Here is a 24175-nt window from a genome sequence, read left to right as displayed (position 1 = left end):
GTGCGGACCCTACGGGTTCGAGAACTATGTAGACATGACCTAGACACCTCTCTGGTCAATAACCAATAGCGGAACCTGGATGCTCATATTGGTTCCCACATATTCTACAAAGATCTTTATCCGTTGAACCGCAATGTCATCATACGTTATTCCCTTTGTCATCGGTATGTTACTTGCCCGAGATTAGATCGTCGGTATCTTCATACCTAGTTCAATCTGGAACACTACCTTGGACCCGCATGGCAGCGTTTGGAACCCTTCAAAGTCCATGTCTTTTTCAAATGCAAACGTGCGCATTTGGCCATGGGAGGAGGGGCGCTCATCCACTTCTCATCCCCCTCCCGTCCACATTTGGCCACCCTCGCTCCCTAACTAGCGCTTGCATCCGCCAAGAGGTTCTTCAACAACAAGGACAAGGGAAAATGCAAGTTCGATACCGTCGCTGGCTCATCCCCCATGCTGTCACCGCCGGATGCCTTCGTCTAGGTGCCGGGTGCGGGTAGGGGTCACCGGCCACGGGGCCAGCTCTACATCTCGGTGCACCACGCGCAGTTACACGTGCCGTTGTCGTTGCCCAACATCAACCTCCCCCATGGCTGGCACCTTGACCTCCACCACAACCCAGTGTTGCGATCACCACACGCGCATGCGAAGGAGGTGCGGAAGCATTGTGCCCTCATGACGCCGGAACAGGGCTACGATCCGGCACGCCAGACTCCCTCAACTGGGAAGTCACTTTGCTACCGAGCACGATGTTGTCCGCCAGCGCAGCATCCAGTTTGAAGCCGGCTACGTACCGATGCCCCCGGTGGTGGCACGGGAGGACAAGGCGGCGGAGGCGGCATAATAGGCTACACTGGAGGAGGCTCCCCAGCACGCCTGGAGGAGTCCCATCGCAAGGAGGATGTGCACTGGCCAGGTATGGAGGATGCACTGCTGCTGCCAGCGGTTGGGGAGTGCGTCTACCCTCCGCCACAGCGCCCCTGCCTGAACCTGCACCGGCCAAGCCCAAGGAAGAACCCATAGAGGCCGAGCCGGAGAGGTATGTGTGGGCTAGCAGCCTGCGCGAGTGGGTGAGCATGCTGGCCATCTGGCGGCCTACCGAAACCCGCCGCCCCAGGAACCTTGCTAGAATGTCGCCTGCCGCCCCGCCACTGCCACCTCATACCGCCCCTCAACGGTAGCCAGAACGCAACCGTGTCAGCGCCCGCCGGTGGCCATCGCACCGCCTCGCGCCGCGGCCTGCCAGTGTCCGTCATGCGTGTCACCGACTGCCGAACCCTAGGCCATTTAGCTAGTTTTGTTTAACGACAAAATAAAACAAAAACAGATTTAGAGGTAGAAGTTTACTAGAATTGACAAAAGTTTCTTTCAGACAACTTTCCCTAAAAGTTACCAAAAACCAAAAAAAACTGGTTTTACGAGAAGATTTTAGGCAAACTGTTGGAGTTGCTCTATGAATATATACTATAGCTCTAGACGAAAAACTAAATTTGATTAGTGCATGCATCCTGTGACACCCATGAGGGATGCGAATATTAATCCCAAAACCTAAAAAGTGCACGCGCACTATCTAGAGAGAATGAGCGGCCGAACGAGAGCCGCTCGATCTTGTTTCGATCGACGGCGTGCGATGTCCAGGTGTTCCCTGGTCGGGTGGTGGAGCCGCGCCGCTCGGACCGCGCGTGGACCGGTTGCCTGGTCCGATCGAGCCGCGCCACGCGAGATAAACTTCCCGATGGATCCACACGTCATAGAGGATTAGGCAGTTCCCCAGCATGATAGCCGTCGTGCGTAGTGGGAGGCGGTTTCGAATTTTGTGCCATTACCCCGTCCATCCCACATCTGTCGCCGCCCATTCTTCCTCTTTCCCCCTGCTCTTGCCGCTGGTTGGTGCTCGGAGGCGGCTCCAAATCCGCCGCTAGTTGTGGTCGACGGCGGGGCGCGCCGCGAGAGTCGTCGTCCGCGGCGGCACAGGTACTACTCCTACCACGTGTTCCCCGGTACTCGTCCACGTCCCCTCCTTTTTTCCGGTGAGGTCGCACGTTTTCCGGTGAGGTCGAAGTAGAGGTCGAACTCGAGGTCGCGGTCGGGGGTAAGGAGGTCGAACTCATTTTCCGGCGAGGTTGAGGTCACCCCCGCGGACTACTTCGTTTGGGAAACCGCCGGATTGTTAGGGACGGGCTAGGGTCATGCTCATCCCGTCGTTTTTGCGTTGCAATAGGGGGAGAGTTCGTGTATATACGTACGGGATGAGTGGTTTAGGGAGGATGATTGGTTAGTGGCCATAGAGGTTCGTCTGTGGATTGTAGCCTCGCGGTGGATCTGGTGTTTTTGATGAGTGTTTTCCCCCCGCGGTGTGCAACTATGTTGCCCCTTGCGTGCAAATTAGGAGCAGTAGTACACAATTTTTGAGACAATATAGCCAATGTGTCAGCCTTGTGGTGGTTCTCCTGGGTCATGTGTTTTTCCCTGCTGTGTGCAATTACGGACCATTTTTTGTGCAAATCTGTACCAATGCTTTACAATTTCCCAACATTAACTAGCCAAGATGCCATCCCGATGCTGTGTGCAACTAGGAACCCTTGTTTGCAATTTAGCACCAAGGCTTGCCATTTTTTGCAATATAGTGTACCCAATCTGCCAGCCTTGTGGTGGATGTGGTGGTCCACGTGTTTTTATATTCTGCTGTGTGCAAATAGATATCATCACTTGTGCAAATTAGTACTCCCTTGACGGCACTGGGGTGGCTAGCCAGGGTCAACGTGTAGTTGGCCAGGGTACGCGGTAGTCGTTAGGTAGAAGGGATGCATGTCCACGGCGCCCGTTGCGATTTTAGGGCGATTTGGCTATTTAGTTCATGTTCCGTTCAATTTTGCAGAGGTTTGAGATCAGTTCATGATTCTTAGTCATTCTGCAAGTTGTATTAGATGCGCGCAATGTAGTGTGCAATGCATTGGCTGATTTTCCCTGATCCTGCAAGTTCATGATTCAGTAATTTAAGTGGTTAGTTGCACAAAATTCTGCTCAGATGGATGCGTCCATATAGTACCTGGCTGTCCATATGCTCTGGAGTTGCAGCAGTTGTTTTGGTCAGTTGGCTCACTGTTTGTACTAGTTGGTTGTCTATACGGTGTTCAGTTGCACAAGTTGCCTACTCAGTTGGCTGCATCACTTTTACTAGTTGGCCGTTCATATGTTATACAGTTTGTGCTAGTTGCTCTACTTAGTTGGCTTTGCTGTTTCCCCCCCTCTGCTGTGTGCAACTAGGGACTCTTGTTTGTGCAATTTAGTATCAATGCTTGCTAGTTTTCCAATATAGTCTACCCTATCCACCAGCATTGTGGTGGCTGTGGTGGTTCATGTGCTTTCTCCTGCTTTGTGCAACTAGGGGCCCCTTGATTGTGCAAATTAGTACCAATGCTTGCCAATTTTCCAATTTATTTTTTCTCAAAGTGCAAGTCTTTGTTGTGGATGTGGTTGTTTTCATGCGTTTCCCCTCATGTGCAACTAGGGACACTTATTTTTGCAAATTAGCACTGAATGGTTGCTAATTTTTCAATATAGTATGCCCAATTGTTTTGCTCGATTTTTTGCTTTGCATTTCTTGCTTGTTCCAGTTTGCACAAGTTATCTTACTGAGCTTGTTGCCTTTAGTTAACTATTTTCTGCCTAGTTATTACTGGTCACAGTTGGCAAGTAATACCTAGGCAGAAAATAGTTAGTTGGCTTATATGCTGTCCAGTTTGCACAAGGTTTACTGCCCAGTTGGCTTCATCATTGTAGTAGTTGGTTGTCCACATGTTTTTTTTTGGTTTTTTGCATTTTGTGTCCTGCTTACGTGTAGATGTCTGCAGATTAAAGCAACCTTCTATGATTTCCCTAGTTTGTTTCCGCATCTTCTAACTATGTTTTCTTTTGTTCTATTTCCTCCCACAGGGCAAAAATGGTTATAATAGGAGGAGATGCGGATGGCAATGAAGAAGATGTATTTTTTCACTTTTTCTGTGTTTTTGAGTTGTTTTCAACTTATGCACGTATGTCAATGTCCTTTTTTCATGTTTTATTTTTGGGTTGCTTAAACAGCGTTCTGGAAGTCAGTCGCTTCGCCGGAGGTCGAAGCGTCCTGCTAATCGCCAGCCACGACCTGCGCGGAATGTTGAGCAGGGAGAGGATGTTGAGGTAAGTGGCATGCTGATGACACAAGCCCATTTTTTCGGTTTTGTTTGGGTCATATAACATTTATTTTTTCCCATGCTCATGTTTTTTATTATTCTTAGGATGCTGATCAGTTCCGTGTTGTAAAGCGGACTAGACATGCAGCAGTTGGAAAGGGAGTTGAGTCATATTCTAGGGTAAGTAAATTCTCGAATATAAGTGTTTCTCGCTTTTTTAGACGCTGATGAAATTATGCAGCAGTTCTCACCACCATTTTTGTTTTTAGTTTGTCAATAACAACCTTGTAGTTGACATCTCTAGTCATCTTGATCTAAATACAGTTGACATTAGTTGGCATTAGTTGGCATCTTGTAGTTGACAAGTTGGCTTCTTTATAGTTGACATCACTGGTCATTTTTTTGGTGCATGCAGTAGTTGCTGGAGGAGCTATCGCATCTTCCGCAACAGATGCTGGGGTATGTGGTATTTTTGTGTTTATGACCAATTGACCAGTTCCTTGCAAACCTTTTTTTTAGTTGCTGTTATCTTGTTGCCATATCATTTTCTTATTGTTACACATCCGTTAGAACTTTTTGTAGTTGCCAGGTATCGTATATTTTCTTAGTTTTTTTTAAGGTTGCACACTGGCAGTTTTCAGTTGTCCTCATGATCTTTATTAGTTGCACAAATACATCATATTAGTTGGCATGATCCATTTTATGAATATATAGCTTTTTCCAATACTAATCCAAATGATGATTGTCAGATGTTTTTTAATTCTTATTTTTTCTCTTGTTTTTAATGTTTCCTTAATGTTTTTATATCCTCATCAACAGGCCAGCGGTGAAGGAGTTGAGGTGGCTGCAGGGGAAGATGTGGAGCGACCATCACAAGTGGTCAGGATAAGGGCATCACCAGCGCGGTTTGCAAATTTCAACGCCTCTCTAACCCCGCCAAAGAAGTCAGGGCTAGTTTCGAGGTTGTTCGGGGGGCTATTGAACTTGTAAGACACACTTCCAGCGTACCTCACTAAGTTCCTGGTGCAGTCCTACCAGCCACAGACCTCTGAAATGGTTTTCCCAAGAAGGGGAAGGATCCGTGTCGATGCTAATAGTGTTCAAAGGGTATTTGATCTTCCTAACAGGGGTCTAAAAGTCTGTTACAAAGTTGACAAGGATACAACTAGGAGATTCAGAGAGACCTTCAACATAACTAGAACTTCTCATCCCTAGATCAGTGCATGGACCACGATGATTAAGGATATGGGGGGAAGCACGGATGACACATTCTTTATGGCCTGGCTTGCGGTTGCCTTCAGCACTTTCTTAGAAGCAACCATGGCCTTGAAGCTCAGCCCAAAGTGCTACGGACTCGTGCCAGATCATGGAAACCTCAAGAACACAAACATCTGCCTTTTTGTAGCAGAACACATTAACGAAGCTTTCCGGAACATGGACCAGGAGAACAAACTGTCTGCTACTGCTTGTATCACTTGATGGTTAGTAAAAACAACCACTTCCATCTGTTCTTGTTCTTTTTGTGCAGTTATAGTTTACTGAAATACTCATAATAATAACTGAACTTGGCTTTTCTTTTTGTTGGGTCTCATGAAGATACTATACCTTGATGCACTTGTCCATGACATCCCAGTAAGCAACTGCGTGATACGATCGAATGCATGGGATAGTAATCTAATTGCCAAGGTGATCAAGAAGGATACCATCTCTCCTGGTGTGTTCGGCAAATTACAAGTGAGTTCTCTTTGTTTTATTCCAACAATTTATTCTTTTTATGTTCTTTTGATGTCTGGTCACTTTTTTTGGAAATTGCAGAAAAACTGTCATCAGTTGGCACAACAATGCATGTAGTTGCACAGCTTGTAGCTTTAAGTTTGGCATCTGCACACATGTTCATTTTAAATTGGCACACCATCTTTTTTAAGTTGCATAGTTTTACTAATCTTGCTGCACAGATGTGTGGCATCAGTTGGTAGAAAAAAATAATTAGGTGCCATGTGGGTTGCACAGTTTTTGTATCTTTGTTCAGTTGCATATATGTATAGTCGAATTGTCTACCCCAGTATCTTATTGTAGTTGCACAGGTTATAATGTTTGGTTTCGTTCAACACACAAATCTGTTTTGACAACCTTGTTCTTTTCATTTTCTCTTTTTTTACATCAGCTTACAGATGAGTATAGAGGCACGGAGCAGACACCACTGTTTGGTGGAATTTTGCAAGCTGAAGCATTCGTGGCATCCAAGTTACCAATAACCTACAATCCGCAGGTTAGTGTTTTGCATACAGAAATTTGTACCACTTACCAACATTTTCTTTTGGCCGGGATGTATATGTTCAGTTGGACATGTATAACTTTTGTAGTTGCGAGAATACAGGATTCAGTAGGCTGTGATGTATGTTCAGTTGCACATATAAGCTTCTGTAGTTGCACATGTTCTTTTGGACAGTCAAAGTGTTCATTTACAACCATTGACATCAACTTGGCAGAATGCATGTTTTTAGTATGTGCCACATTGCATGTGTAGTTGGCTAGAATCATGCTTTTAGTTGGCCAGAAAGTGTGTATTAGTCGGTTTTTTGCTTATCACATCATGGTCAGTTATAGACATTTTACTTTTTAATTTTTTTTCTAAATGAATCAGTACTGAATTTATTTTTGTGTTGATGCAGAAAAAGGCAAAGATTGCGAAAGTGGTCAATGACCTATGCAAGGTTGTAACTGAACATATTGGCACCATCATTGAAGCAGTTGCCAAGATGGATGACGAGGAACCGGATATTGATCCTTACGTACAACAGCCATCAATGCGAACCGGGGCGTCACGCTGTGCTCCAAAAAGAAAGAGACGGGGGTCAACTATACAAGAAGAAGAAGAGTTTGTTGAGGATGAGTCAGAAGAAGATGAGGAAATGGAAGCAGCGATAGATGTTGACGATGACGGGGACACAGACGCGGATGAATAAGAGGAGGAAGACAAGGATGATGATGACAATGAAGAAGATGTAGAGGAGGAGGAGGAGGAAGAGGAGGAGGAGGAGGAGGAGGAGAAGGAGGAGGACAAACAAGAAGAGGACAAAGTAGAGGAGGAGGAGGAGGAAGAAGATAGTGAGGCAGAGGAGGAGGAAGAAGAAGGTGAGGACAAAGAGGGGGACGGGGACAAAGGTGCAGCAGTTGATGGCAGTGAGAGGGGAGAAGACAAAGGCGCAGCAGTTGATGGCAGTGAGAGGGAAGAAGATGACGATGAAGAAGACGAGGTTGGTTATGGTGATGATAAAGGGGGATCCAATGGAGGCAGCGACAGCAGTGATGATGATGATGATGAAAACGCCCCTGGTTCTGCTGGTACAGGCGGCAACACATCCAGGAGGACTAGCACTTCTGCCACTCCTGCCAGCAGTAGTAATTCATTGAGTAGCAGGAGCACACTACATATGTTAATCGACAAAACTTGCTGGAAAGACAAGGATTTGCCGAAGTCAAAGAAAAATGACAAAGCAGAGTCCCAGGGCAACATTGATATGTTCAAGCTCTGCAACTTGAAGCCAGCTTTGCCAACCACCTTTCCTGTGCCAGATTTTAGCGACCAATATATGTGAGAAGATCAACTTTGCCATTGACAAGAGCATGTTCTTATCAAGTGTTGTTGAAAAGAATCAAATTGACATGGAGGAAGCAGGAAAGGGTCTTGACTGGGTTCACTCAAAGGAATAATACAAGGAATATTCGAAGCAGCTTCCAGACCTAAGCTCCGGCAAGAGCAAGGCAGCATCCATGGCAAACCCTTACGTGGTCCAAAAGCGTAAAGCAGTTTCAATGAAAAAGAATCTGCAGTTACCTGAAACCAAGGAGAAGATGGTGAGTGCAGATACTGAAGTAAATATGGTCAAGGAAACTGTGCTTCAAACTGATATGCCAACTATAGTGAGCAGAGAGCCAACCACCATCACAGGAGTTCAACAGATCAAGGGGAAGACTCCCCTTTCAACAGTCCCACCAAAACCACCTAAGAAGCAAAAGATTGTCAAGTTTGCCAGGGGCACAAAGGGGGAACATGCCACAAAAGGTTTGGGGTTCAAAGACGAGAGAGAACTACGAGCCGCAACCATTGATGCAGGGGTGCCAAGTTCTGCTAGGTTGCTGCCAACTCAGACTGGAAAGATGCCAACTACAGGTACCAATGTGCCAACTGATGTGTCAGCTAGCAGCATGGTCACAGTCAAAACCACCACAGCTGCTCAGGAAGGCACCACTGCAACTGCAAGCCCCAAGGTGCCTACTCATAGAGATGCTTCAATGCCAAACACAAAAGGAGGTGATCCTACTACCAAATTGCCGTCCACAAGAGCCAGCACACAGCAGCCAAGCAAGCTGCATCACCAAGAGCTGACTCTCATCAACCAATAAAACAAGAGGAGGTGTTCAAGATTATCAGTAGGTGCAAGCCTCCAAGGCCGCCAACTACAACACTATCGTGAACCAAGTCAGTGAATGATGCATCCGTGTTTGTGCCGCAAGGAGATGCCCTGGTCCTTGAACCCATACGAAGATCAAAGTCTTATCATGGTGATGGGTTCTCCGATGCACCATCTTTTGACCTCGGCATATATGGTCATGCTCCAGCACCTACTCTAGCAGCAGAAATAGCGGAAGACAGTGTGATTAGTATTGATGAGTGTGAGTTGGACCCAGCAGCTGTGAATGAAGGATGCGCTGCTGCTGATGCTGGCAAGGCAATATCTCAAGAGCTAGATGTTGGATCACCAGAGAATTGCCACACCCCGATATGCGCAGAACCAGAAGCTGGCACGAGCAGTTCTTCGGGACCACCTATTGCACGAAGACACAGGAGGGTAATAAGGCCCGCAACATATCAAAGGTCTCCATTCATTGACTACAACAAGAAGAAGTCTTTCAAATCCAATGAGGCAGTGAACAAGCTTTACGCTGCCCTCTTGTATTGGGTCAGGCATCACGAAGGAGCAAATGATGCATCTACCAGGTAAACTAACTCCCCACAGCCTACATACATATCTTTTTCAGTTGCACAGGACCACTTAGTTGCACAGAAAGCATAGCATGTTGCACAGAACAGGGCTTTTAGTTGCACACTGTTTTGTTTTTCAATTTCATGCACTTTTTTTTGCTGCTGTGACCCTTCGAGCTAACTTGTCTTTTTATTGATTTCAAAAAAATTCAGCCCTGAGATAATCAGGTATGGTGATTTCTACATTTCTTTAAAGGAGTTAGTTGATTCGATGAAGCCGGTTCAATGGCTGTCAAAAATTGTTATTGAGTCTGGAATCTTACACATCATGGAGAGCTTACCAGAAGGGTCAAAGAAGGTTGTTATGCCACTGAGGTTTTTGGTAAGTTTTTCCAAAACCTTCCTTACCCTTATCTTTGTTCTATAGCACTTTTTGTTGACCAATTGAGCCATGCTTTATAATCTCTGCAGATGAATTTACAGCAAGGTATCCACAACGTGAATGAGATCAACAAGAAGTTTGATTACAAGAACCGTCTCGACAAGAAGGACATACTGTGCCCACATGATCCATCTCTTTTTGTTGAAACCCACAACATGTTCAGTTGCACATGGCACATCTGTTAGTTGGCACATACTTGTTGCAACCTGATTTTAACTTGACCAAGTCTTTTACTATTTTTTCTTAGCTACAACCTGTATCTGTGTCTCAAATCGTTCACGCTTGCAGGTCATGCTACCAGTGCTCGAGTGCGCTGATGTAACCGATAAGGAGGGAGGGAGGCGTTATTGGGTCTTCAATGTCAACTTGAGGGACGGACGCTTCGAAGTTCTTGATTCAAGCAGGACGCTAGATGACATTGAGCTGATGACCACCGCCTCTACCATCACCGGGGCAGTACGCCAGCTATGGAGGAAGCATTACCCAAAGTTTAGCATCGAGCACTTCCAGATTATTGACATTGACGTATCGAAGCAGCTCGGCAAGTAAGACAATAAGCATGGCTCTCTTCTCAATTTCTTACCATCATTTTGTAGTTTTTAAATTTTTCTACATATGCAATCTTTAGTTTTACAAGACACAGTACTAGTCTGCAATCTGTTTATCATTTTTATGAGTTTCTAATGGATTATCTAGCCAGTTGCAGAGTGGCACATAAGCAGTTGCACAGTGGCACATAAGCAGTTGCACATTAGAACATAAGCAGTTGCACAGAGTGCATTATCTTTATTGGTTTTAATTTTATGTGACAAATTTTCTTTTCTTGCCCATCGCAGTAATGAGTGTGGGCTGTTTGCACTGCTTAACGCCACCGAGTGGAACGGTAGCCAACTGCCCAACTACGAACCCAAGGAAGTACTCAACATCAGGAAGAAGCTGGCATATGACTGGGTCACCAGCGTGCACAACACCGCCCCATGGAGGAAGTTGCTGAGATACGACGAGGACTAGGTCAGTACTCTTTTTCTTTCTCTGCTCCATGGAGGTAGTTTCTGGTTTGCACAATTTTTAAGCAGATTTTGTAGTTGCACACTAGTAGCAATTCCGTTTGCAAGTCAATATCATCACTTTTGTTGATACATTAGGAGCACTGGACATACAATTGTTCAACAACTAAATATTTAACCAGTTGCAAACAAAGGCACAAATAGCATCCTTTTTTACACAGTGCATGAACTAATTCAAGGAGCATAAATTAGATAAAGAGAAATCATAGATGTTGAATGTGTCCACTTGGTCCCAATATTGCTAAAAAACATCATTCTTTTCCTTTTTTTGTCTCAAAGTTACAAACAATGAAACAGAATCACAGTAGCCTGAGTGGACACACACCAGCAGTGTAATCTGTAGATTGGCACTGGCTGCATTTGTTTTTCTTCTTTGGGTGTAGCTCCAGCGCCGATTTGTACCGTTGACTTTTTGCCCTACCCTTTTAGTAGACATTGGAGGATCCCTGGCACAAAATCATCAGAAGCTTGTGCAGGGGATGCAACCTCCAACGGGGCAGTAGGACCATCACGATCACCTATGTGATAATCATATAAAAAATAGTATTTTTTTGTTGTGCAACTAGCACTGATGTTCTCTACAACCACACAGCCCATGCTGTGCAACTAACTGGTGGTTGTTTGCAAGTTAAGTTGAAAAAACACCTGTAGTAGCACGGCCCATCATGGTACTTGGATTGTAATCGCCTATGGGCAGAACAATAAAAACAAGTTAGATTTTTAGCTTGATCTTCAAACTAACACAGCGCACGCAACTAGGCAGCATGTTCTGTGCAACTGGGCAGTATGATATGTGCAACTGAAGTCACACACCCTAGTTTTGTTGGGAGTTGGGGAAGGTATTTTACCTGGGTGATGAGCCCCCTGAGTCCTGCCTGTAGGTCCATTGGGAGTAGCATGCAGGGCACTGCTAGTTGGGCCAGGCGGGGGAGGAGGTCTTTGAGGGTTGGCATCACCTATAGCCAGAACAGGACAAACAAGTTAGTTGTGTTATCTTTGATGCTCGAACTAACACAGCGTGCGCAACTAGGTAGCCTGTTTTCTGTGCAACTGAGCACCATGATGTGTGCAACTGGAGTTACAGACCTAATTTGATGGGGAGTTGGGGCAGGTAATTACCTGGACGATGAGGCCCCTGAGTGCTGCCTATAGGGCCAGGAGGTGGTGGATGTCCTTGAGGGTTGACATCATCTATATCCAGAACAGGAAAAACAAGTTAGTTGTGTTATCTCGATGCTTGAACTAACGCAGAATGTGCAACTAGGCAGCCTGTTTCTGTGCAACTGGCCACCATGATGTGTGCAACTAGGCACAATGATGTGTGCAACTGAAGTTACACACCTAGTTAGATCAGAAGTTGGGGCAGGTAATTACCTGGATACTGATCCCCCTGATTGCAGCCTGGAGGTGGAGGAGATCCTCGAGGGTTGCCATCATCTGATGGCCCCGTGGCAGCAGTCGGTTTTTTCTTTTTCTTGGACTTGTTCAGGTGGCCGATCTCGGTACGTGCTGCGCATATGCTTGTATACAATAGCTTGTGCTGGATCAGAACCACTCGCAAACTTTGCTAGTTTCCAAAAATCGTATATCATGTTCCTCTCCCTTATCTGCTTCTTTGACTGAGGAGGCATTTCATCCGGTTGCTCATAACCAGTCCCTGGCGCACTAGGTACAGCAGTAGGTGTCCACCGTCTTAGCAGGTACCTTTCCGGTATGACATCAACTCCAATATGGGTGAACATGTTGAGGATGTGGCAACAGAGGATGCCGTCCTTGTCCATTTTACAGCACTCACATAAATAGGAACCCTTCTCCACCCTTGCCTGCACCAAGTAGTTTCGAGAACCATATTTGGCAACAAATTCCTGGTTCGGTCTGAGCTCAAATATATTAGCACCAACTTGGAATGCATTATAACGTCCAATCAGCTCAAACTCTTCTCTGAACTTGCGGTAAAGGTCCCTAGTATAGGTTTTGTAAGCTTGCTTCTCTATTGGGAAGTTGGACCACAGCTCAATCTCAAGGTGTTCTGTCCTGTAATGATTGCAGCCTTCCTTGGCAAGGAAGTGGTTCTGGATTTTTTCATATTGCTTGATGAAGTTGAGAATTGAGTTGTGTGGGTTCACATATCTTTTCAGGATGGCGTTGAAGCTCTCACTACGCTGTGTAGACTGTAGGAACGGGAAGAACCTGTGCTTGAAGTAGCACGGCACCCAAGTTGACCTGTATTCGTACAACTTCTCAAAGTGCATATGTGTCATAGCCTCGTACTTCACCATTAACCCAGCCCAATTCTGCTCAAACTTGTCTATAGTGAAGCTGAAGTCAACACACTTGTTGAAATCATCAGAGAATCCTGGATTCTGGCACATCAGCCAACCAACTTTTTCCTGAGCCTTTTTCATGATGTGCCATCGACAACAGCGGTGCACGGTGGTTGGAAAGATGCTCTGTATTGACTGCCTCATTGCACCATCCTGATCGGTGATGAAGTTGTCAGGAGGTTTGCCATCCATAGCCTCTAGGAATGCTCCAAAGACCCAATCAAAGCTCGATGCCAACTCCTGCCTCACAAACGCGCAACCCAGCATGAAAGATTGGTCATGTCGGTTTATTCTTATGAAGGGCGCGAACGGCATATTGTACATGTTGGTCATGTAGGTGGTGTCAAATGATATGCAATCGTGGTACGCCTCTGCATAAGCTTTTCGAGCAAAGCCATCCACCCAAAATATGTTGATAACTCTGTCCTCTTCATCATATTTCACCTTATAGAAGAAGTCTGGATCGGTTTTTTGTATATCCTTGAAGTGCGCAATTGTCTCAATCAGATCACCCTCCTTTGTGTCATCTCTACGGAAACTTGTACAAAGATTAGTTATTGCCTTTGTTCTGAATGGCACCATCATCTCAGATCCATAGAACTCTGCCATTACATGCATCATACGTCCTGCATAATATAAAAACAAACAGTGTATCCTTTTTTTAGTTGCACGAATGCGCACATCCAGCTGCTCAGTAATAGGACATGTGTTGGCACAGAAGATAATCACAGGAAATGGACACCTAGCCGCATCTTTTTCAAAACACTTCTGCACTTTTTGGATACATGACATTGTCTAGTTGCACAGTTAAGACAATCTAGTTGCACAACAAGCACCAAAAGTGAAGTCATTTCAGTTGCACACCAGTTGGACACCAGTTGCACAGTTAAATCATTTCAGTTGCACAGTAGTACCATAACAGTTGCACACTAGACTGCCTAGAGGAAAACTTAATTCTTTAAGGGATATAGAAAAACACCACACCTGTAGTCAAGTTGCAGTTATACAAGATGCGCAGAAACTCCTTTTCATCAGGTGAGATGCTTGGTGGGATCTCAAGTATTTGGACAATGAAGGTTTGTTCACGAGCGGATGATTGTGGTCACGAACAAAGTGCGTCACCTCCCATCGCCCATCTATCAGCTTCACCAACATTTTCGCTTTGCACTGAGTCTGCTTTATTGTCTCGCGTTGTGCTTCTTCTTCTTTTTACTAGTACCAGCCTCCTTTTCAGCAAATATTGGAGGTTCTTCTTCCATCTCCTCATCACTGTCAACAGATTTTGGATCTGGAATAGGGTCCAAGACAGGAGGAGTCTTAGCTCCTCCATCATCAGCTTTGGGCTTCTTGAACTTGTTACAACAAAACTGTTGTTTTATCAATTCATTGGTGCGGGGTGTCCGTCTAGATGTGTTCATCTTGATAGAGAAACCCATCAGTAGTGCGTAGCTGTTGTAGTGATCCTTAGCAATTTGAAGGTTATCAAACCTCATGCCAACATAGGGTTCCATAGGTTGAGAACCAGCCTCATCCTCTCCTTCTTCTTCTTGCACAGCTCCGTCAACAGCCCCAGCTCCTAGCTCAGTCCTGGTTGGCCCAGGAACATTTGCCTCGGTTCCCGTGTCATCTAGAGTATGGCTCTCTGACTGCAAAGACACCACTACAGGGGCACCACGGGTTGATGGCTGGCCTGCCACATTGTCATGGCCCATAGGGTTTCCACCATGACTTGCGAACATTTTCTGTCCAGTTTCCTTGTGGTATGCTGGGTTGTTGCTGATCCGTATCATGAGGAAGCTCATTGAGATCAGGAGGGAACTCATTGAGATCAAGCATTTTTTTTCCTTTTTTGGATGCTGCCACACACTCACTGCACATATAAAAAAGAATAAAGTGATGTCATCAATTGTTAATCATAGAAAAGAGTGTTTCAAACAACCCAAAAACTTAGTAAATAGGCAGTTGCACACCATTTTATGACAATCTTAGTTCCAAAAGCAACATGTCTGTAGCAGAATCTTTTATTATAACATGCATGCATTTTTTTTTTGCACAGAGTTGTTATGTTAGTTGCACAGTTTGTAGTAAATAGTTGGCAAGAACTTGACTTCTTTTTACCATAGAGTTTTCTGACTTTTTCCTTTGCTTTTGTTGCAATGATCCGCAGGGTTTCCGTTGGCAAGGATCTTATTCAGATTTTGCTGCACATAATTGGGACACAATTTGATGCTACTTTTTCAGATGCAAAATCCAGGTGAAAGAAGAAAGAAGAATTTGAGGACAAACTATAGATATATGTTTTTCGTCGCCGTTTCTGTTTGTACTTCCAGTATATTTGAACATATTTTTACACTATAGCTTTGTAATAGGTGTGCTACCAGAATATATGTGTGGGACAAGCAATATATGCGTGACTACTTTAATGTGGTTTTATGGCTTCAATAACCTTGTTTATTTATCTGTTGCACATATTGCTGCAGAAGTTGTCGTACTGTTGTTTTTTGGTTTTGGTTAGAATAGATCTTTGAGTTGGCCAGGATGCATATATCAGTTGGCCAGCATGCAAGTTTAGTTTGACAGTCAATGTGTTCAGTTTTTGCTAGAAAAGATGTTTCAATTTCCCAGAATGCATATATCAGTTGGCCAGCATGCCTGTTCAGTTGCACAGTCCATGTATTCAGTTGGATAGAATAGATGTTTCAATTTTCCTAGGATGCATAGATCAGTTGGCCAGCATGCATGTTCAGTTGCACAGCCAATGTGTTCAGTTGGCTAAAATAGATGTTTAAATTTTCATGGATCCATATATCATTTTGGCCAGGATGCATATTCTGTTGCACAGCCAATGTATTTAGCTGGCTAGAATAGACATTTCAGTTGGCCAGGATGGATATATCAGCATGCCCAGGATGCATGTTCTGTTGCACAGTCAATGTGTTTAGCTGGCTAGAATAGACGTTTCAGTTGGCTAGGATGCATATATCAGTTGGCCAGCATGCATGTTCCGTTTCACAGTCAATGTTTTCAGCTGGCTAGAATAGACGTTTCAGTTGGCTAGGATGCATATATCCAGTTGGCAAGCTTGCACGTTCAGTTGGATAGAATCATGTATTAGTTGGCCAGAAAATATGTCTTAGTTGACTTGTTGAACACATAAAAGGGGCAGGGGAAACTTGCTTGGCATGCATGTTTAGAAAAACATGTTCAGTTTCGATCTGGGAACCCTAAGTTAGTGTGCAGATGCACTCATGGGGGGGGGGATGGGGCTGGTGTGATGTTCACAATAGGGTGATGTTTCAGATCTACTCTTTTTTTGAAGCAGATTCTCCATGGATTTGCTGATGGATCCATGGAGGAGGGTGTTTTATAGATGCAGTACAAGAAAGGGGACAGCTGAAGAGGGTTAGAGAGGAAGTACTTGCCTGATGTTTGTTGCCTGGTATGGGTCTGATCACCCTGCCTTTTAGATCAATTTGTTGAACCAGATTCATCTATCTTTGTGCTCCCATGGCGGCTATACAGGAGAAAGAAGAAGGAGCTTTGGATCCCTTTCTTTCGTGCAGGTCAAGAAAGCAGCGTGGGATTGCCTGGGCAAGCGGGCGTGGGAGGGGTTGGGACGTGGGGGCGAGCGAGTTTGTGGACAGCTGGCCACGTGGGGGATCGCTTTTTGTTCGGGATTGGGCGCTGGAATCGCTCGGTTTTGTGGCAGCTCGATCCTGCTTTTTCTGTCCCGCGCGGGGGCCAGGAAGTTTCCTTTTATGGCCGGCCGCTCGATCGCGGCAACCGGCCGCCTACTAGACGCCTTGTCTACATTAATTAACTGTCCGTGTACTTATGGAACTAGGACTAAGAGTCTAAGATCATGCATGACGTATACTTCGATGGTACACGTTTAGTGAATTTTGCACATGAGATCTGACTCGCCTGGGGCGCATGCATAGTCCAACTTCACACACCACTCACTCGTTGTAGGATAGATCCACGCAGCTGCAACCCCTCCTATCCCCCTTCCTCGCGTAGCAATGATTGTTCCGTTGTTGCGCCTCGATCGGTTCGGCATGTTAGTAGGGAAGCAAATTCTGTTGGTGGCGCTAAGCTAGCTTAACACTCGATTCGACTGAGTGGTAGTTGTGTGAGAAGCCGACTTCCTTGCTCACAGCCTAAGGCCTTGTACGAATAAATCAGACTCTCTTTAAGCACCAGTGTTTATTTACAGGGTAGGGCTTAATTAGTCGTCTATTCTATAGAAAAAGATACTTGTGCTTTAGAAATAAACCGTCTTATTTTTTAAACATCTCCCTAAGCATCTAGCATTGTACAAGGCCTAAGGGCAACTCCAACGCGCCGACCTAAATGGTCAGAGCATGTCCGTTTGGGTCGAAATAAACGAAACGCCGGTCCAATGCGCCGACGCAAACTCATTCGTCCGTTCGCTGTCCGTCTGAACGCATTCCCTGCCCATATTTGCGCCGGACTTGCACCCACAAGGACAAGAGAGGGACGCGCTACGCGTCCCCTCTTGGCCGCCCAACTACCCACGTGGTCGTAGTCAATGCATCTCCTCCACTCCCGTCCACATTTGATCACCCTCGCTCCCTAGCCAGCGACAGAAAACCCTAGAAAGCGTGCACTTCTGCCAAGGGGTTCTTCAACAACAAGGGCAAGGGCGAGTGCAAGTTCGACGCCGGCGTTGGCTCATCCCGCGGCGGCCGCCGCGGGATGCCTTCTCACATCTGCCGCGTGCGGGGAGGGGTTGCCAGTCACGGGACCGGCTCTACATTCCGGTGCACCATACGCAGTACCACTAGCAATATCGCGTGCCACTGCCGTGGCCCGACATCAACCTCCTCCAGGGCTAGTACCTTGACAGTACCGCATCCCGGTGTCGCGGTCGCCGCGCGCGCACACGGAGGAGGTGCACAAGCATTGTGGCCTCATGACCCTGTAGCAGTGCTGCGACCCGGCATGCCAAACTTTCCTCAACTGGGAATTTTTTTTGCACTGAGCATGATGTGCTCCGCCGCGGCGGCGTCCAGCTTGACGATGGCTACGTACCGCCGCACCCGGTGGTGGCGTAGGAGGACAAGGCAGCGGAGGCGACGTGCTAGGCCACAGCGGAGAAGGCGCCCCAGCGCGCCCCAGCGCACCCTTGAGGAGTCCCAGCACGAGGAGGACGTGCGCTCGCTAGGTATGGAGGAGGCGCTGCAGCTGCCGGCAGCGGGGGACTGCATCTACCCTCCGCCACCGTCGCCGTTGCCTGAACCAGCGCCAGCCAAGCCCAAGGAGGAGCCCATGCCGACCATCTGGTGGCCTACCGAAATGCCGCCTCCCTGCAGGAACCTCGTTGGAACGCCGCCACCGCCTCGTACTGCCCCTCGCTGGCAGCCACCACGCATCTGTGTCGGCGCCCGCCGGTGGCCATCGCATTGCCTCACGCCGCCGCCCGCCAGTGGTTGTCATGCATGTCACTGACTGGCGAACCCTATACCATTTAGCTAGTTTTGTCTAATGAAAAAAGAAAAGAAAAATAGATTTAGGGGAAGAAGTTTACTGGAACTGACAAAAGTTTCTTCCAGACAACTTCCCCTAAAAGTTACGAGAAACCTAAAAAAACTGATTTTACCGCAATATTTTTAGGAAAAACGTTGGAGTTGCTCTAAGAATATTTATTATAGCTCTAGACGAAAAACTATATTTGATTAGTGCATGCATCCCGTGACACGCGTGAGCGATGTGAATATTAATCTGGCCATGTCTACATTAATTAACTGTCCATGTACTTATGGAACTAGGACTAAGATCATGCATGACGTATGCTACGATGGTACACGTTTAGTGAATTTTGCACATGACTCGCGTGACTCGCGTGACTCGCCTGACTACGATGGAACTGCATATCACTCGTTGTAGGATGGATCGACGCAGCTGCAACCCCGCCTATCCCCCTTCCTATAAATCTAGAGAGCATGCCTGCAACTCATCTCATATCACCCAAAGACATAGCAGCAGCAGCTACTTGTTTATCTTATATCATCCAGGTGTTCATCTCATATCACCCAGGCCGCAGTTAGCCATTTATAGCCTACTTAGTCGATCTGGAACACGCAACACTTAGCCAGTCAGCCCCCATTAATTAAGCAACCGATGGCTGTTGCGCATGTCTTCTTCTCCTTCTCCGTTCAGCCACTACACCATTCGCCTTCACTGGTGGCCAGAATTGGTGGCCGGAGCGGACGCAACCATGCCTTCTTCCGCCCGTCAACCGTGATATGTCCCGGGCGGGAGCCCGCGTCACATGAGCTGCCCGATGATTTTGACTTCCAGGTATATATGGTTATCACCGTATATGCAATTAGCATGCGTGTTTATGTCCTTTTTATAAAATTATTAGACAAGGGATCGAGTTCAAACCTATCAGAGCTATAATGTTGAGCCTAGCACAAGCTTGTCTCATAAACGTCACCTTCCACCAAAAGGAAAGAAACGACTTGGTCCTAGGAGGAACTACGAACCAGATTATCCCATTAATTTTTGAAAGATGTTTATAAAATATATAAATATACAGTACATTATTATGAAAGTATTTTTAATGGTAAATCTAAATATTGGAAGTGCTATCACCCAAAACCCTATATTAATAGTCAAAGTTCTGTAAACTTTGTATTCTTTTGAAGAAGTTTGATGTCTTTGTGCAACAAACCAGGAAAGCCTAAGGAATGTTCAAACATTGTTGCATCACCATCCGACGTGTCGACGAGGCTTATTGACCACTGTTGATCACCTCAAGCGCCTCTGCATTGACCGCTATTTCCAAGATGAGATTGACACCATCATGGACTCATGTGCAGATCTCATCCATAGTGACGATCTGCTTGATGCAACGCTTTCCATGAGGCTGATGAGAGAAGCTGGATATTATGTTTCGGCAGGTCAATAAAACACAAGTTTGGTGTCTCGAGACAGATAAAAGAAACAAGTTTGCAAATCTTGAGTGCAATTTGGTCTATGAAATGGATTTTATGCGATAACTTCGCTAGAAAATATCTTAGAGTAGCCAAGTCTAAACTAAGGTTTAATGTTTCCTTGTGGACTGTATAAGCACCTCCCTCGAGATGTATTGTATTCATTATATATGACAGATGCCTAAGACCCCTTCTCAACAAATTGGCAGACGACGTTCTTCGGAAGTTCAGAAATGATAATGGTGAATTCAACCTTGGGCTCTGCAAAGACATTAGAGGGTTGCTCAGCTTGCAGGACATGTCACACCTCAACGTGGGAGAATCATCCCTCTACAAGGCAAACGAATTCTCAAGCAAGCATCTTAGATTCGCAATTAAGTATTTGGAGCCAAACCTTGCAATATATGTGAGGCAGTCACTAGACCATCCCTATCATGTGAGCCTGATGCAATACAAGGCAAGGCACCATCTGAGCTACCTCCAAAACTTGCCCACTAGGAACATGGCAATTGAGAATTTGGCAGTTGCAGAGTTTACGATTAAGAAGTTGCAGCATCAGAGGGAAATGCAAGAGGTTAAGAGGTATAAATATAATAAACTACTAGCCTCCAATGATTAATTTTGTAAAAAGGTGGAAAATATGTGCATTCTCATGATAAGAGGGAAACGCTAGAACTCTTGGCCAAATTTGATAGATTAACATTCTTGATTACTCACGTATTCCCACAATTAAAAGAGTGGTGGTTTTAACTATCACTACTAGGGAAAAGCCTAGCAGCAGCGCGGGTTTTGGGCCTATTAGTAGCGCGGGGGCCGGTGTTGGGGAACGTAGTAATTTCAAAAAAATTCCTACGCACACTGTGACGCCCCCGATTCAATCGTACACTAATCATGCATGCAAACGTGTACGATCAAGATCAGGGACTCACGGAAAGATATCACAACACAACTCTAAAAACATAAATAAGTCATACAAGCATCATAATACAAGCCAGGGGCCTCGAGGGCTCGAATACAAGTGCTCGATCATAGACGAGTCAGCGGAAGCAACAATATCTGAGTACAGACATAAGTTAAACAAGTTTGCCTTAAGAAGGCTAGCACAAACTGGGATACAGATCGAAAGAGGCGCAGGCCTCCTGCCTGGGATCCTCCTAACTACTCCTGGACGTCGCCAGCGGGCTGCACGTAGTAGTAGGCACCTCCAGTGTAGTAGGAATCATCGTCGACGGTGGGGTCTGGCTCCTGGACTCCAGCATCTGGTTGCGACGACCAGATAGAAAGGAAAGTGGGAAAAGGGGGAGAAAGCAACCGTGAGTACTCATCCAAAGTACTCGCAAGCAAGGAACTACACTACATATGCATGGGTATATGTGTAAGGAGGCCATATCGGTGGACTGAACTGCAGAATGCCAGAATAAAAGGGGGATAGCTAGTCCTATCGAAGACTACGCTTCTGGCAGCCTCCGTCTTACAGCATGTAGAAGAGAGTAGACTGAAGTCCTCCAAATAGCATCTCCAAGTAGCATCTCCAGTAGCATCGCATAGCATAATCCTACCCGGCGATACTCTTCTCGTCGCCCTGTGGAAAAGCGATCACCGGGTTGTCTGTGGAACTTGGAAGGGTGTGTTTTATTAACTATCCGGTTCTAGTTGTCATAAGGTCAAGGTACAACTCCAAGTCGTCCTGTTACCGAAGATCACGGCTATTCGAATAGATTAACTTCCCTGCAGGGGTGCACCACATAGCCCAACACGCTCGATCCCATTTGGCCGGACACACTTTCCTGGGTCATGCCCGGCCTCGGAAGATCAACACGTCGCAGCCCCACCTAGGCAAAACAGAGAGGCCAGCACGCCGGTCTAAACCTAAGCGCACAGGGGTCTGGGCCCATCGCCCATAGCACACCTGCACGTTGCGAGGGCGGCCGGAAGCAGAACTAGCCCCCTTAATACAAGAGCAGGCTTACGTTCCAATCCGGCGCGCGCCGCTCCGTCGCTGACGTCTGAAGTGCTTCGGCTGATACCACGACGCCGGGATACCCATAACTACTCCCGCGTAGATGGTTAGTGCGTATAGGCTCGTAGCCGACTCAGATCAAATACCAAGATCTCGTTAAGCGTGTTAAGTATCCGCGAACGCCGAACAGGGCCAGGCCCACCTGTCTCCTAGGTGGTCTCAACCTGCCCTGCCGCTCTGCCACAAAGTAACAGTCGGGGGCCGTCGGGAACCCAGGCCCACCTCTACCGGGATGGAGCCACCTGTCCTTTCAGCCCCCTCATCAGAATCACTTGCGGGTACTCATCGAGCTGACCCGACTTTAGTCACCATCTGTATAGTATGTATGTATGTATAGTATATACCCGTGATCACCTCCCGAGTGATCACGGCCCAATAGTATAGCGAGGCAGACTGACAAGAATGTAGGGCCAATGATGATAAACTAGCATCCTATACTAAGCATTTAGGATTGCAGGTAAGGTATCAATGACTGTAGCAACAATGACAGGCTATGCATCAGAATAGGATTAACGGAAAGCGGTAACATGCTACACTACTCTAATGCAAGCAGTATAGAGTAGAATAGGCGATATCTGGTGATCAAGGGGGGGGCTTGCCTGATTGCTCTGGCAAGAAGGAGGGGTCGTCAACTCCGTAGTCGAACTGGGCAGCAGCAGCGTCGGTCTCGTAGTCTACCGGAGAGAAGAGGGGGAAGAAACAATGAATACAATGCAAACAAATGCATATCGATGCATGACATGACAAGTAACGATCCTAGGTGTGCCCAATCGCGGTAGTAGGTGATACCGACGAAGGGGGAAAACATCCGGGAAAGTATTCCCGGTGTTTCGCGTTTTCGGACAGATGAACCGGAGGGGAAAAGTTGCGAGTTCGATAGGTTAGGGGTGTGTGGCGGACGAACGGACTGCGTATCCGGAATCGTCTCGTCGTTCTGAGCAACTTTCATGTACAAAGTTTTTCGATCCGAGCTACGGTTTACCTTATATTAATTTTAAAAGATTTAAATCATTTTTAGGATTTATTTAATTAATTTAATCAACATTATCCAGAATAGTGTCTGCTGACGTCATCATGATGTCAGCATGACGTCAGCAGTTGACTTGGTCAACCTGACAGGTGGGTCCCGTTCGTCGTACTCTGATTTAATTAACTAACAATTAATTATATTAATTAGTGATTAGGATAATTTAATTATAATTAATTAACTTAATTAATTCCTTAATTAATTAATTAATTAATTTGATTATTATTGTTTATTTAATTATTTTTGTATATTTTTTTAATTCTTTTTTTTATTAAAACATTCTGGGGGCTGGGCCCCACATGTCTGTGACCCAGGGAAGGCCTACCGGGCACCGCTTAGCGGGCGCGGGTGCAGGACGCGGCCCGAGCGGGCGTTCCCAGCAGGGCGCCAGAGCAGGGGGGTCCGGTGGCCATGGGGAGGCCATGGCCGGACCAGGGTGCACTGGCCGTGGCCGGTGGAGAGGCGGCCGCAGTGAGGAACGAGGGGCAAGGGGCAGCAGCCGGTGGACGGGGGCGTGCGCGCTCGGGCGGGAGGGCGTCGCGGCGGTGCGGTGAGGTGGGGCGCGGGCACACGCGCGAAGGAAGGGGGAGCACGGCCGGAGGCGGGGACCGAACCGGGCGACGGCGTCAAGCAGGCTATTGTGGGGCCGCAGTCGACGGCGTTGGCCGGCGAGCAGCAGCAGCAGCGTTGCGGTGCACGGCTAGCAGCGCTGCTCGGGAGTTGTCGGAGCTCGCGCGGGAGCAAAGGGGCCGCGGTGGAGGGCGCTATGCACGGCGGGGCGACGGGCGAGCCGGCGTGGTGGTTCTCGTCGGGGACCGAGGGGAGAGGGAGCCGGCGCGGTGAAAGGGGCGACGACGCGGGGCACGACGAGCGCGGCACCTTGATGAGCACAAGGCGCGATCGCGAGAGGGCTACGGTGGCGCGGTGAGGAGGATAGAGAGGAGGGCGAGGTGTGAGCTCACTGGGCCGGTAGGGCAAGGGCAGCGGGGGTGGGGTGGATGACGAGGACGAGGCGGCGTAGAGGATGCAGGCCGGCGGGGAAGTCTGGCGACGTGGCCTCCGGCGAGGTCTAGGCGGCGTCGGCCATCGAGCGAGGGCGAAGGGGATCGAGCTCCTCCCGATCCAGATCCAGAGCGAGGGGGGGAGCATCGTGGAGGAAGTGGGGAGTGGG

The 24175-nt window shown here is 47.0% G+C and overlaps 1 pseudogene; it reads left to right on the top strand.

Moving 5' to 3' along the window:
- Window positions 1-18002: 18002 nt before the first annotated feature.
- Window positions 18003-24175, top strand: part of LOC123138840 (S-(+)-linalool synthase, chloroplastic-like) — a 55924-nt pseudogene continuing 49751 nt past the window's right edge.

Source organism: Triticum aestivum, chromosome 6B (genome assembly GCF_018294505.1).
Source record: "Triticum aestivum cultivar Chinese Spring chromosome 6B, IWGSC CS RefSeq v2.1, whole genome shotgun sequence".
NCBI classification, from domain to species: Eukaryota; Viridiplantae; Streptophyta; class Magnoliopsida; order Poales; family Poaceae; genus Triticum; species Triticum aestivum.
The sequence above is the reverse complement of the archived record's forward strand: the minus strand, read 5'-3'. Positions and strand labels throughout refer to the sequence as shown.